Source organism: Hypanus sabinus, chromosome 3, assembly GCF_030144855.1.
Source record: "Hypanus sabinus isolate sHypSab1 chromosome 3, sHypSab1.hap1, whole genome shotgun sequence".
Classification (NCBI taxonomy): domain Eukaryota; kingdom Metazoa; phylum Chordata; class Chondrichthyes; order Myliobatiformes; family Dasyatidae; genus Hypanus; species Hypanus sabinus.
Window position 1 is genome coordinate 25,213,585 of NC_082708.1, and position 13,135 is coordinate 25,226,719.

The following is a 13,135-nucleotide window of genomic DNA, read 5'->3' on the forward strand; positions in this document are numbered from 1 at the left end:
CTGTTTTTGTAGATGTCTACGAAAAACAAGAACTTCAAGATGTATATTTTATACACCTCTCTGATATTAAATTAAACTATTGAACTGTGTATTTCCAGGTCAGGATGGTGTGGGATTTGAGGGACACCACAGACAGTGGTGTTCTCATACATTTATTGTTCTAGTCATTTCTGGTAGTATAGGGCACAGGTTTTACAGGCAATAAACAATAGACAATAGGTGCAGGAGTAAGCCATTCGGCCCTTCAAGCCAGCATTGCCATTCAACGTGATCATGGCTGATCATCCACAATCAGTACCCCGTTCCTGCCTTCTCTCCATATCCCTTGACTCCGCTATCTTTAAGAGCTCTATCTAACTCTTTCTTGAAAGCATCCAGAGAATTGGCCTCCACTACCTTCTGAGGCATAGCATTCCATAGATCCACTACTCTCTGGGTGAAAAAGTTTTTCCTCAACTCTGTTCTAAATGGCCTACCCTTATTCTTAAACTGTGGCCTTTGGTTCTGGACTCACCTATCAACGGAAACATGCTTCCTGCCTCCAGTGTGTCCAATCCCTTAATAATCTTATATGTTTCAATCAGATCCCCTCTCATCCTTCTAAATTCCAGTGTATACAAGCCCAGTCGCTCCAATCTTTCAACCTGTGACAGTCCTGCTATCCTGGGCATTAACCTCATGAACCTACGCTACACTCCCTCAATAGCAAGAATGTCCTTCCTCAAATTTGGAGACCAAAACTGAACACAATACTCCAGGTGTGGTCTCACCAGGGCCCTGTACAACTGCAGAAGGACTTCTTTGCTCCTATACTCAACTCCCCTTGTTATGAAAGCCAACATGCCATGAGCTTTCTTTTTGATGGTGCTTTCAGGGTATTCTGGGTGGCTAACTGCAGTTCATTTTGTGGATTGTGCACCTTGCAGCCAAAATGCAGCATAAATAAATGTTAGGACTCTCGGGGTTGTTGTAGACACAAGAAGACCCAGGTGTTCGAGTAGATAGTCCCTTGATAGTGGCAATACAGTTAAACAGAGTGGTGAAGAAGGTATTCGATACGTCTGCCTTCATCAAGTATTGAGTTCAGCTCAAAGTAAATTTATTATCAAAAGTACATGTGTGTCACCATATGTACACCCTGAGAATGAATCACCCTGAGATTCATTTTCTTGCGGGCATTCACAGAAAACACAAAGAAACGCAATAGAATCAATGAAAAACCACGCATGATAAAGATGGACAAATAGCTGATGTGCAAAACACAACAAATTGTGCAAATACAATAATATAAATAAGCAATAAATACGTATCCAAAACATTGATTCTGGAGTCCTTAAGAGTGAGTCCATAGATTATGGAATCAATTCAGTGTTGGGGTGAGTAAAGTTATCCCCTCCAGTTCAAGAGCCTTATAGTTGAGGGGTAATAACTGTTCCTGAACCTGATGGTGTGGGACTTGAGGCTCTTGTACTTCCTTCCTGATGGCAGCAGCAAGAAGAGAGCCTGGACTGGATGGTGGGTGTCCTTGATGATGGATGATGTTTTCCTGCGATATTGCTCCTTATAAACGTGCTCAATGGTGGAGAGGGCTTTACTTGTGAAGGACTGGGCTGTATCCACTACTTTTTGTAGCTGGGATGTTACCTACAATTGCACAGGACATTGATAAGGCCACATGTGGAGTACCCCATACAGTTCTGATTGCACTGCTTCAGAACGATGCCATTAAACCAGAGAGGGTGCAAAAGAGATTGATGGGGATTCCTTTCGATACAAGAAGAGTATGGATAGGCAGGGACTGCTTTTGCCTGGAGTGTAGGAGGCTGAGGGCTAACCTTACAGAGGTTTATAAAATCATAAGGGTCTTTCCTTGGGGTAGTAGAGTCCAAAACTAAGTGGAGCAAGTTTAAAGTGAGGGGGAATCTGAGGAACAATCTTTTTCACACAGAGGGTGGTGAGCAGGTGGGAAGCTGCTAGAGGAAGTGGTAGATACAGTTACAACACCAAAAATGCACTTTATCGGGTAGGTGGATAGGAAAGGTCAAATATGGGTCAAATGCAGGTAAATGGGACAAACTCAACAGGGGCAAAATGGTTGCTTGGATGAATTAGGCCAAAGGACCTGTTTCTGTGCCGTATATGGCTCTACCACACTGGAGAGAGTAAATGCTTTGAGTGGTGCCGAACAAACAGTATCTCCTTTGTTCTGGATAGCACAGAGCTACTTGGAAGCTGTTGGCTTTGCAAACATCCAGGCACCAAGGGCTCAAACCGTGTCCTGTAGATCGTAGAAAGCCTTAGCATATCAGGAGATGGATCGCTCACTGCAGGCTTCTCAGCATCTGACCTGCTTTAATTGCCCTGCTATCTACAGTTTGTATTTCCAGTGGCCAGTCACTGAGGAGAGTATGTATCTGACCCGCATCTGTCAAGAAGGCAACACGAGAAGTGTTCAAAATGCCGCTAGAAGTGGTGAGCCTCCAATCTTGGCACACTAAATCACTGAACTTATGAAAGGCAGTATATAAAGGCTTGACAGATCCATCAAAGTAACAGAAGAAAAGTGACACATGTAAACGTCTGCCACACAACAGAAGTTTAGGCAGCTGACCTTGTATTTAATCAGTAATGTTTGAAATGATTAATGATTGTTTCATCGCAAATACAAACCTGGAAATGAACATACAGTAGATGATTTAATCATGTCAAGGCTTAATGTGTTTGCCTCATATTCCTCTCTCAGTTATTTTAGTGGCCAACCTGACCCATTTAAAGAGGAAATTTGAAATAAGTATTGTAAATGTTCTTGCAATAGCATTCCTCAGCTTATTTGGAGGCTCACTTACGTAAGTAGTTTTACGGAGCTCACAGGCTTAAACTGCCAACAAAAACACATTCCGTTTATAGTGCCCCTTTAATGCAGAAAATCACCCCTCAAGTCACTTCATGAAGGTGATAGGTTGGTTCCGTAGAGCTGCTGTCTCAAAAATTTGGGTTTACTCCTCACTTCCAGTGCGGTCTCTCCAAGTGTCTCTGTGAGTACTTGGGTTTCCATAAGACCATAAAACATAGGAGCAGAATTGTGCCATTCGGCCCATCGACCATGTTCTACCATTTCATCATTGCTGATTTACTATCCCACTTAACCCCATTCTCCTGCCTTCTCCCAATACCCTTGACTCCCTTACTAATCAAGAATCTATCAACCTCTGTTTTAAATATACCAATGACTTGACCACTACAGTTGTCTGTGACAATGAATTCCACAGATTCACCACCCTCTGGCTAAGCTGTCACTCTATGTGTTGCATGTGACTACTACACCTTAGCATCAGAGGAACAATGTTTCATTTAGCTATGTATATGTGTATGGTTGAATGATAATAAAGCTGAACTTGAAATAGTAGTGTTGCTTCTTCTAAAACAAGTGCTTTCAATGCTAACTCATCAATACCATGTGTATAAATTATCCCTCTGTCTTCAAATAAAGATGTATGGGTTATGGTTAGTGAGTTGTCACCATGCTATGTTGGTGCTGGAAATGTGACATCACTTGATTTGATTTGACAAGATGCATTTCACTCAATGTTTGAATGTTTTGATGTACATGTAACAAATAAAGCTAATCTTTATCTTTATCATTAGTAAACAGGTAACAGAAAATATCTACAGCGACAGCAATGTGAATAATAATACCCATTTATTTTCATCATATGCCCTGTAGCCTTCTGTGCCACAGTACTTCAAATGTACATCTAAGTTCTTCTTAAATGGTGTGAGGATATCCACCCCCAATTCATTCTCAGCCATAACCCCTTTCAAAGACCCTCTGGCCCTTCTTCCATCTCCACCAACATCCAGTCCCCTTCTCTCAGCACCTTCCAAAGGAGATGCAACTCCTCCTGCCTCACCAGCTGCCTTGCCAATTGTCCATTCACTTCTTCCAGAAGAAGCAATGACTCCTTTGCACTTTAACAAGCTTCAGTCAAAATGCTGTCTTGTCCGATGAAGAGTCAAGTATAGACCAGGGTGACGCAGAACTTCAAGCCACCAGTCACGTCAATGTTCCATGCCTTTCAAATGTTAAACCTGTCAGTTACCTTGTTCCAACAAAGCTCAACACAAACTGGAGGAGCAGAACCTCGCCTTCTAGACTGACACATTACAATCTTCCGGTCGTGCTGTCATGCGTTTCATGTTTTTGTATCTCTCAGTTCCAGATCGGCCAGATTTTATTCATCTTTTGATATTTCTGCCTCTCTCTTGAGCAAACAGTCATAAGTGTAAAGCTAATAGAGGAAGGAGCTAAGCACATAGCCCTGTGACGCACCTGTGCTGATGGAAATTCAACCGCTCGAAACTTCATTCTCTCTTGGTTTCCATCCTACCACTGATTTTCGCTTTTCTATCCTGTTTCCTTTCTCTGTGACTTAAAACTTAATTCATTTCTAGTTTTTCCCTCTTCTAATGATGCTAAATCAAGTTAAATGTCACCCTAATTTCAGCAGCTTCCTGAGATGTAGAGTAGCACTCTCTACTGTTTTATGTCAGGTAATTGGGAAGTACGGTGAATGACAGGATGAACTATTGATTTCCAGAACATTACATTTAAGAAGAAATTAACGGAGATAGGAGGAAGAATGAAAGCAAATTCAAATTGGTGAATTTGAAGTTAAACTAGAAACAGATAGAGAAATAAAGAAGGGGAAAAGAAAGATTGAATTATAGAAGAAGATAAATGACAGTCGAAGAAAAAAGTTCCTTCGTTGTCATGAAAGGTCATCAATCTAAAACCTGAAGTTTTTCTCCTACCCCACTGATGCTGCCTGGACTTCTGAATATTATTTTTAAGTTTGATAATTCTAAATGCTTCTAGAGTTCACCCCAGAAAAATAAATTTCGTTCTTAATCACAAAAAGAGAGAAAATGCTGTAAACAGTCGGTATGTCAAGGACTATCTGTGAGGAGAGAAACGGTATTAATCCTTTGGGACAAGGGCCCTTCATTGGAAGCATTGTCTCTGCTTCCTTCCCCATTGATGCTGCCAGACCTGCCAAGTGTCTCCAATGTTCGGCGTTTTTGTCATAGATTTCGAGCATCAAAGTTTTGGATCCAACATTGGAAAGGTTAGATCAAAATACTTACCTCATATAAACAGCTGTATGCAATGTATGGGAAAAGTCATGTATAGATAGATCTTGAGGTACAACTCCACAGCTTCCTGAAAGTGACAACAACTGGTAGATAGGGTGGTAAAGGAAACATACAGCATACTTGCATTCATTGATTGATGCATTGAGTTTAAAAGCAGGAAAGCCTTGTTGTGACCTTATAAAACTATGGTTAGGCTACACTTAAAGTTTTTCATGCAGTTGAGGTTGCCCCATTGATGCACCATCAATAACTCACACTGAGACGTAAGGCGAGATATCGGCTTTTATTGACTGGAAGAAGGAACCAGGAGTGAGTGTCTATCATACAAGGTCCTGGAGACTGAGGCCGATCTTCAGGCCGCAGGTCTCCTTTATACAGGGGCCTGTGGGAGGAGCCACAGGAGCAGTCAGCAGGGGCGTGTCCCGACAGGCACATAGTTCACCACACCCATTACAGAAATCACATGGAAGCTTTGAATAGTATGCCTGAGTTACAGGGTATTTGCTCTAACTACAGTTCTATATGCTCACATTCTGGAACAGAGTATTCATTGGCAGTTATTAACAAGTATGTGTTATTAATAGAGTATTTATGGTATTAATTACAGAGTTTAAGATTGCTAGTTTAATGTGCCATTGCTATGTACGTACAACAATTTCATTTAAGTCCTAGGGTGATTAAACACAAAACACAAGTCTTGCAAAGCTAAATTGGCCAGTCACAAGAGATTCGGCAGATGCTGGAAATCCAGAGTAACTCACACAAAATGCTGGAAGGACTCAGCAGGTCAGGCAGCATCTCTGCAAAGGAGTAAGCAGTCAGTGTTTTGGGCCAAGACCCTTCATCAGGACTGGAATGGAAGAAGGGAAATATGTCAGAATAAGCACTTTAAAGCAGAAGAAGCCAGAAATCAGCTATTGATAGTGACTGTTAATTCATTTTGTTCTCCTTCCTGAAAGTATGCTCTTGCTTGATTTGCACTTTAATATTCCTCAGCAAGTCATTGTACCTTTGTCCAATACTTACCTTATGCTAACAGTGTTGCACAGTACATTAGCACAGCAGTGAATAATGTTCCAGAACAAGCTCTCTTCTCATTGCTACCATCAGGAAGTACAAGAGCGTGAAGACATTCACTCAATGTTTTAGAAACAGTTTACCATAAGACCATACAGTAGGAGCAAAATTAGGCCATTTGGCCTGTCAAATCTACGCCACCATTTTGTTATGTCTGATCCAATTTTGCTCTCAGCCTCTATCTCCTTCCTTCTCCCCAAATCCCTTCATGCCCTGCCCAGTCAAACTCTGCCTTCAATATACATAAAGACTTCGCATCCACAGCCTGTGGCAACAATTTCCACAGATTCGCCATTCTCTGGCTAAAGAAATTCCTACTCATCTCTGTTCTAAAAGGACATCCATCTATTCTGAGGCTATGTCCTCTGGTCTAAGACTCTTCCACCATAAGAAACATACTCTCCACATCCACTCTATCAAGGGCTTCCCTCATCCTTCTGATTTTCAGTGAATACAGGCCCAGAGCCATCAAGAGCTCTTCATATGACAAGCCATTCATACCTTCTTTGAACCCTCTGCACTTTCAACAGATCCTTTCTAAGATAAGGGTTCCAAAACTGCTCTCAATAGGCCATGAAGCATCACCAGTGCTTTATAAAGTCTCAACATTACTTCCTTGCTTTTATATTCTAGTCTTTATGAAATGAATGTTCACATTGCAATTGTCTTCCTTGCCACAGACTCGATCTGCAAATTAACCTTTAGGGAATCGTGCACAAGGACTCCCAAGTCCCTTTGTGCCTCAGTTTTTTCCATTTTCTCTCCAGATAGAAATAGTCAGCCCTTTCATTTCTTCTACCAAAGTGCATCACCATATTCTTCCTGACACTGTATTCCTTCTGCCATTTCTTGTCCTTCTGTAGCCTCTCTACATCCTCAAAATTACCTGCCCCTCCATATATCTTCATATCATCTGCAACAAATCCATCATCCAAATCATTGACATATAACGTGAAAAGAATATATCCCAACACAGACCTCTGTGGAACATCTCTCATCACCAGCAGCCAACCACTCTTTGCCTCCTGCCAATCCATGCTAGAATCTTTCCTGTAATACCATGGGCTTATAGCTTGTAAGTGGCCTCATGTATGGCAATTTGCCAAAGGCCTTCTGACAATCTAAGTACACAATATTAACCAATTCTCCTTTGTTTATCCTGCTTGTTATTTCTTCAAGGAATTCCAACAGATCTGTCAGGCAAGATTTTCCCTTGAGGAAACCATGCTGACCGACCATGGCTTATTTTATCATGTGCCTCCAAATACACTGAAATCTCACCCTTAATCATCAACTCCATCTTCCCAGCCACTGAGATCAGACTAACTGGCCTATAGTTTCCTTTCCTCTGCCTTTCTCTCTTCTTGAAGAGTGGAATAACATTTGCAATTTTCCAGTCTTCTGGAACCATACCACAATCTAGTGATTCTTGTAAGATCATTACTAATGGCTCCGCAACCTCTTCTGCCACCTCCTTCAGAACCCTGGGGTGTAGACCACCTGGTCAAGGTGACTTACCCACCTTCAGACCTTCCAGTTTCCCAAGAACCTTCTCTCTAGTAATGGTAACTTCACACACATCATGACCCCTAACACCTGGAAATTCCACCATACTGCTAATGCCTTCCACAGTGAAAACTGATACAAAATTCTTATTCAGTTCGTCCACCAGTTCCTTGTCCCCCATTACTGCCTCACCAGCATCATTATCCAGCAGTCCAATATCCACTCTTGCCTCTCTTTTACAGTTTATGTATCTGAAGAAACTTTTGGTATCCTCTTTAATATTATTGGCTAGCTTACTTTCATATTCCATCTTTACCTTCTTAAATTTTAGTTGCCATCTGTTGGTTTTTAAAAACTTCCCAATCCTCTAGCTTCTCACTAATTTTTTGTTCTATTATATGCTCTCTCTTTGGCTTTTACATTGGCTTTGACTTCTCCTGTTAGCCGCGGTTGTGTCATCTTGCCATTAGAATATTTCTTCCTCTAGAAATTCCATAACTGTGGTGAACATATACCTGTCTGGACACCCCCCCCCCCTGCTGACTGCTCCTGTGGCTCCTCCCACAGACCCCTGTATAAAGGCGATTGGAGGCACTGCTCCTCCCTCAGTCTTCAGGATGTTATGTGGTGGTCTCTTGCTGCTAATCGTGGTCTCTTGCAGCTAATAAAAGCCTATCGTTCACCTCCCATCTCCGAGAGTTATTGATGGTGCATCAATTACTGCTCTACCATTGTCCCTCTCAGTGTTTCTTTTCTAATCAATTCTAGCCAACTCCTCTCTCAAGCCTCTGTAATTCCCTTTACTCCACTGTAATACTGATACATCTGACTTTAGTTTCTCCTTTTCAAATTTCAGGGTGAATTCGACCATATTATGATCACTTCCCCTAAGAGTTCTTTTGCCTTGATCTCTCTGATCAATTCTGGTTCATTGCACAACACCCAATCCAGAATACCCAATCCCCTGATGAGCTCAACCATGAGCTGCTCTAAAAAAACATTTTGTAGGCACTCTACAAATTTCTCCTCTTGGAATCTAGCACCAACCTAATGTTCCCAAATTACCTGCATATTGAAATCTCCCATGACTATTGTAACATTAACCCATTTGGCATACATTTCAAAGGTTTCAAAGATACTTTTAATGTCTGAGAAATGTATACAATATACATCCTGAAGTATAAGATGTGTATAAGATGATGAGAGGCATCAACCGTGTGGATAGTCAGAGGCTTTTTCCCAGGGCTGAAATGTCTGTCACAAGAGGGCACAGTTTTAAGGTGCTTGGAAGCAGGTACAGGGGAGATGTCAGGGGTAGGTTTTTTATATAGAGAGTTGTGATTGCATGGAGTGGGCTGCCGGCGATGGTGGTGGAGGCGGAAACAATAGGGTCTTTTAAGACTCCTGGATAGGCACATGGACCTTAGAAAGATAGAGGGCTATGGGCAACCCTTGGTAATTTCTAAAATAAGTACATGTTCGGCACAGCATTGTGGGCCAAAGAACCTATATTGTGCTGTAGTTTTTTCTGTGTTTCTACAAAATGCTTTTTCTTTGCTACCACCCACGAAAACAGAGAAGCGCCCCAAAGAATGAACGACAGGTATATGTTAGAACCCCAAAGTACCTGCCCATCTCCCCTCCCTCCCGCAGGTGAGCAACAGCAAGTAAAAGTCCCTCTCCCCCCACCAGCAAAAAAAATATCAGCACCCGCTACCAAGCACTCAAGCGGGTAGCGAAGCAACAGCAAAGACAGACTTGCAGTGCTCCAAAGACTATGTGTTCACCCGGTATTCAACATACCTCAGGCTCTCTCTCACCCTAATAAGGGAGAAGGAGGTGTCTCTGTTTCACAGCAAGAGGGGAGACGTAACAAACAACTCGTTGGTTTACAATGCTAAAAATCCATTGCATCGCTTTTTCCGAGCTCTGTGCCCAAAGATCTCGGGTCCCCAGGCACACAGCTTTAGATCTTCCACCTCGCATGACATACCGATCTACCCAGACGCTGACTTTCCATCCACCCGTCTCCAGAGTGCTCTGAAAGCGAGCTGAGCTCTTTGGCTGAGCCCTTGGCGTGCCAGATAACAGCCAGTTGTGAAACCCCGAGAATGGGTCCCATTCCCACAAAGAACCGTAGTCAGCAAGAAACTCCAGGTCAGGGTCTCCAAAAGAACCCTGAACGGGAAAAATAAGGATATTGAAGATAAAAATAGAGCTGTTTCTGAAGATGCAAGCAAAGGAGTTCACCATTAGGTGCCATTGTCTCCTAAGCTCTATTCCCATTGTATTAATTTTCTGTCTCCTGTTATTATTTGTAGACCACATCCTTATTACTGTTTGGGGGTCTGTATACAATTCCCATCAGGGTCTTTTTACCCTTGCAGTTCCTTAGCTCTATCCACCATGATTCAATACCTTCTGACCTACGTCACCACTTCCTAATGATTTCATTTCATTTTTTTACCTGCAGAACAACGCCACCTCCTCTGCCTTCAAGTCTAACCTTCCAGGGCAATGTGTTCCTCGTTCATTAAGCTCCCAGCTATAATCTTTCAGCCATGATTCTGTAATGCCTACAACATCATACATACCAATCTGCAAATGTGCTACAAATTTGTCAACCTTATTCTGTGTATAACAAGCATTCAAATTTAACACCTTCAGTCCTGTGTTCACCCTTTTTAATTATTATGCTGCTACTCATTTGCTACTCCAATTTTTCCCTGCCAACAGCCTATCTTCACTACACAATGCCCTCTGTTTGTGAACCAGCTACCTCATCTTCAGCTCAATCATCCACCTTTCCTACGATACTTCTTGGATTGAAATATACATAGGCAGCTCAGGACATTAGTCGCACCATGTTCAACCTTTTGATTCCTGACTTTGTCTGAGGTCTTACCAATATCTACCTCCACAACCTCCCCACTAACTGTTCTGGCACTCTGGTTCCCATCCCCTTCCAACTCTAGATTAACCACCACTGTGCAGCATTAGCAAACCTTCCCGCTGGGATATTAGTCCATCTCCAGTTCACGTGCAAACCGTGCCTTCTGTACAGGTCCCACCTTCCCTGGAAGAGAGCCCAATGATCCAAAAATCTTATGCCCTCCCTCCTACACCAGCTACTTAGCCACATAGTTCTGGTCTCACTAGCATGTGGCCTGGGTAGCAATCCTGAGATCACAATCCTAGGGGTCCTGCCCTTTAATTTAGCACCCAGCTCCCTGAACGCCCTATTCAGAACCTTGTCATTCATCCTACCCTACGTGGACTATGACTTCTTGCTGTTCACCCTGCCAGTTAAGAACACTGAGGACTCAATCTGAGATATCCCAGACCCTGACACCCGAGAAGCAACATACCATCCCGGAATCTCATTCTTGCCCACAGGACCTCTTATGTGAGAATGCTGTTCTTGGACTACGGTTCAGCATTCAACACTATTTTTCCCTCCAGGCTCGACAAGAAGCTCAGAGACCTCGGCCTTCACCCTGCCTTGTGTAACTGGATCCTGGACTTCCTCTTAGATCTCCACCTCTGCCCCATCCTCAACACTGGTGCCCCTCAGGGCTGTGTACTAAGCCCCCTCCTTTACTCTCTGAATACCCATGACTGTGTCGTCACCCACAGCTCCAATCTGCTAATTAAATTTGCTGACGACTCTACACTGATTGGCCTAATCTCAAATAATTATGAGACAGCCTACAGAGAGGATGTCATCACCCTGACTCAGCGGTGTCAAGAAAACAACCTCTCCCTCAATGTCACAAAAACAAAGGAGCTGGTTGTGGACTACAGGAGGAATGGAGACAGGCCACTCCCGATTGACATCAGTGGATCTGGGGTTGAGAGGGTGAACAGCTTTAAGTTCCTCAGCATAAACATCACTGAGGATCTCACATGGTCTGTACATACCAGCTATGTGGTGAAAAAAGCACAACAGTGCCTCTTTCACCTCAGACGGTTGAAGAAGTTTGGTATGGGCCACCAAATCCTAAGTACTTTCTACAGGGGCACAACTCAGAGCATCCTGACAGGCTGCATCACTGCCTGGTATGGGAACTGTACTTCCCTCAATCACAGGACTCTGCAGAGAGTGGTGCGGACAGCCCAGTGCATCTATAGATGTGAACTTCCCAATATTTACAGAGACTGGTGTTAATAAAAGGCCCGTAGGATCATTGGGGACCCCAGTCACTCCACCCACAAAACTGTTCCAGCTACTACCATCTGGGAAATGGTACTGCAGCATAAAAGCCAGGACCAACAGGTTCTGGGACAACTCCTTCCATCAGGCCATAAGGCTGATTAATTCACGCTGATACAATTGTTCTATGCTATATTGACTGTCCTGTTGTATATACTATATATATTACAAATTACTTTAAATTGCACATTTAGATGGAGATATAATGTAAGCTTTTTTACTCCTCAAGTATATGAAGGATGTAAGTAATAAAGTCAATTCAGTTCAATTGTCTGTCCTCCTAACTAATGAATTCCCTATCACCACAGCGTGCCTCTTCTCCCCCTTCCCTTCTGAGTCACAGAGCCAGACTCATTGCCAGAGACTCGATCACTGTGACTTTCCTCCATTAGGTCAACCCTGCCAACAGTATCCGAAGTGATTTACCTGGTGCTGAGGGGGCTGGCCACAGGGGTACACTGCACTGGCTCCCTAACCCCTTTCCCCTTCCTGTTACCGTTTCCTGTGTCCTGCACCATGGGTGTAACAACCTCTCTATATGTCCTATCTATCACCCCCTCAGCGTCCTGAATGATCCAGAGTTCATCCAGTTCCAGCTCCGACTCCTTAACGTGGATTGTTAGAAGCTGCAGTTGGATGCACTTCTCGCAGTTGTAGTCGTCAGGGACACTGGAAGTTTTCCTGCCTTCCCATATCCCGCAAAAGGAGCATTCAGCTATCCTGCTTGGCATCTCTACTGTCCTAGCTGAGCAGATGTAAAGCAGGAAAGAAAAGGAAAACTTAACCTTGACCTTTCCTTTTCTTTGATTTCTTGGTCTGTTGCCTCGAACAGCTAAAGCCTCAAGTTTCTTCCTCACTGACCTCAGATTTCTGAATGGACCATGAATATTACTTCACTTTTTGCACTACTTGTTTATTTTTATATATTACTTATTGCAAGTTATCGCCATAAAAATTATAATCTGTACTGCTGCTGCAAAACAACAAACTTCACTATTTATTTCATTAATAATTAACCCAATTCTGAAATTCCTTCCCATAAGAATGTAAGAAATCGAAGAAGTAGTAGGCCCCTTGGCCTCTAATGCTGCCCTGCCATTCAACAAGCTTATTGCTGATCTTATATTTCAAGGCTTCTTTCCAGAATTAACTCTTGATTAACTTAATATTGAAAAATCTGTGATT

At 42.8% G+C, this 13,135-nt stretch overlaps 1 long non-coding RNA gene across 1 annotated transcript; it reads right to left on the minus strand.

The window, feature by feature from the left end:
• Positions 1-5,444: 5,444 nt before the first annotated feature.
• Positions 5,445-9,748, minus strand: LOC132390724 (uncharacterized). The gene is made up of 3 exons (XR_009510989.1): positions 9,541-9,748; positions 5,916-6,004; positions 5,445-5,536 (listed from the first exon to the last, which is right to left on the minus strand). It is a non-coding gene; the product is annotated as an uncharacterized LOC132390724 (long non-coding RNA).
• Positions 9,749-13,135: the final 3,387 nt, after the last annotated feature.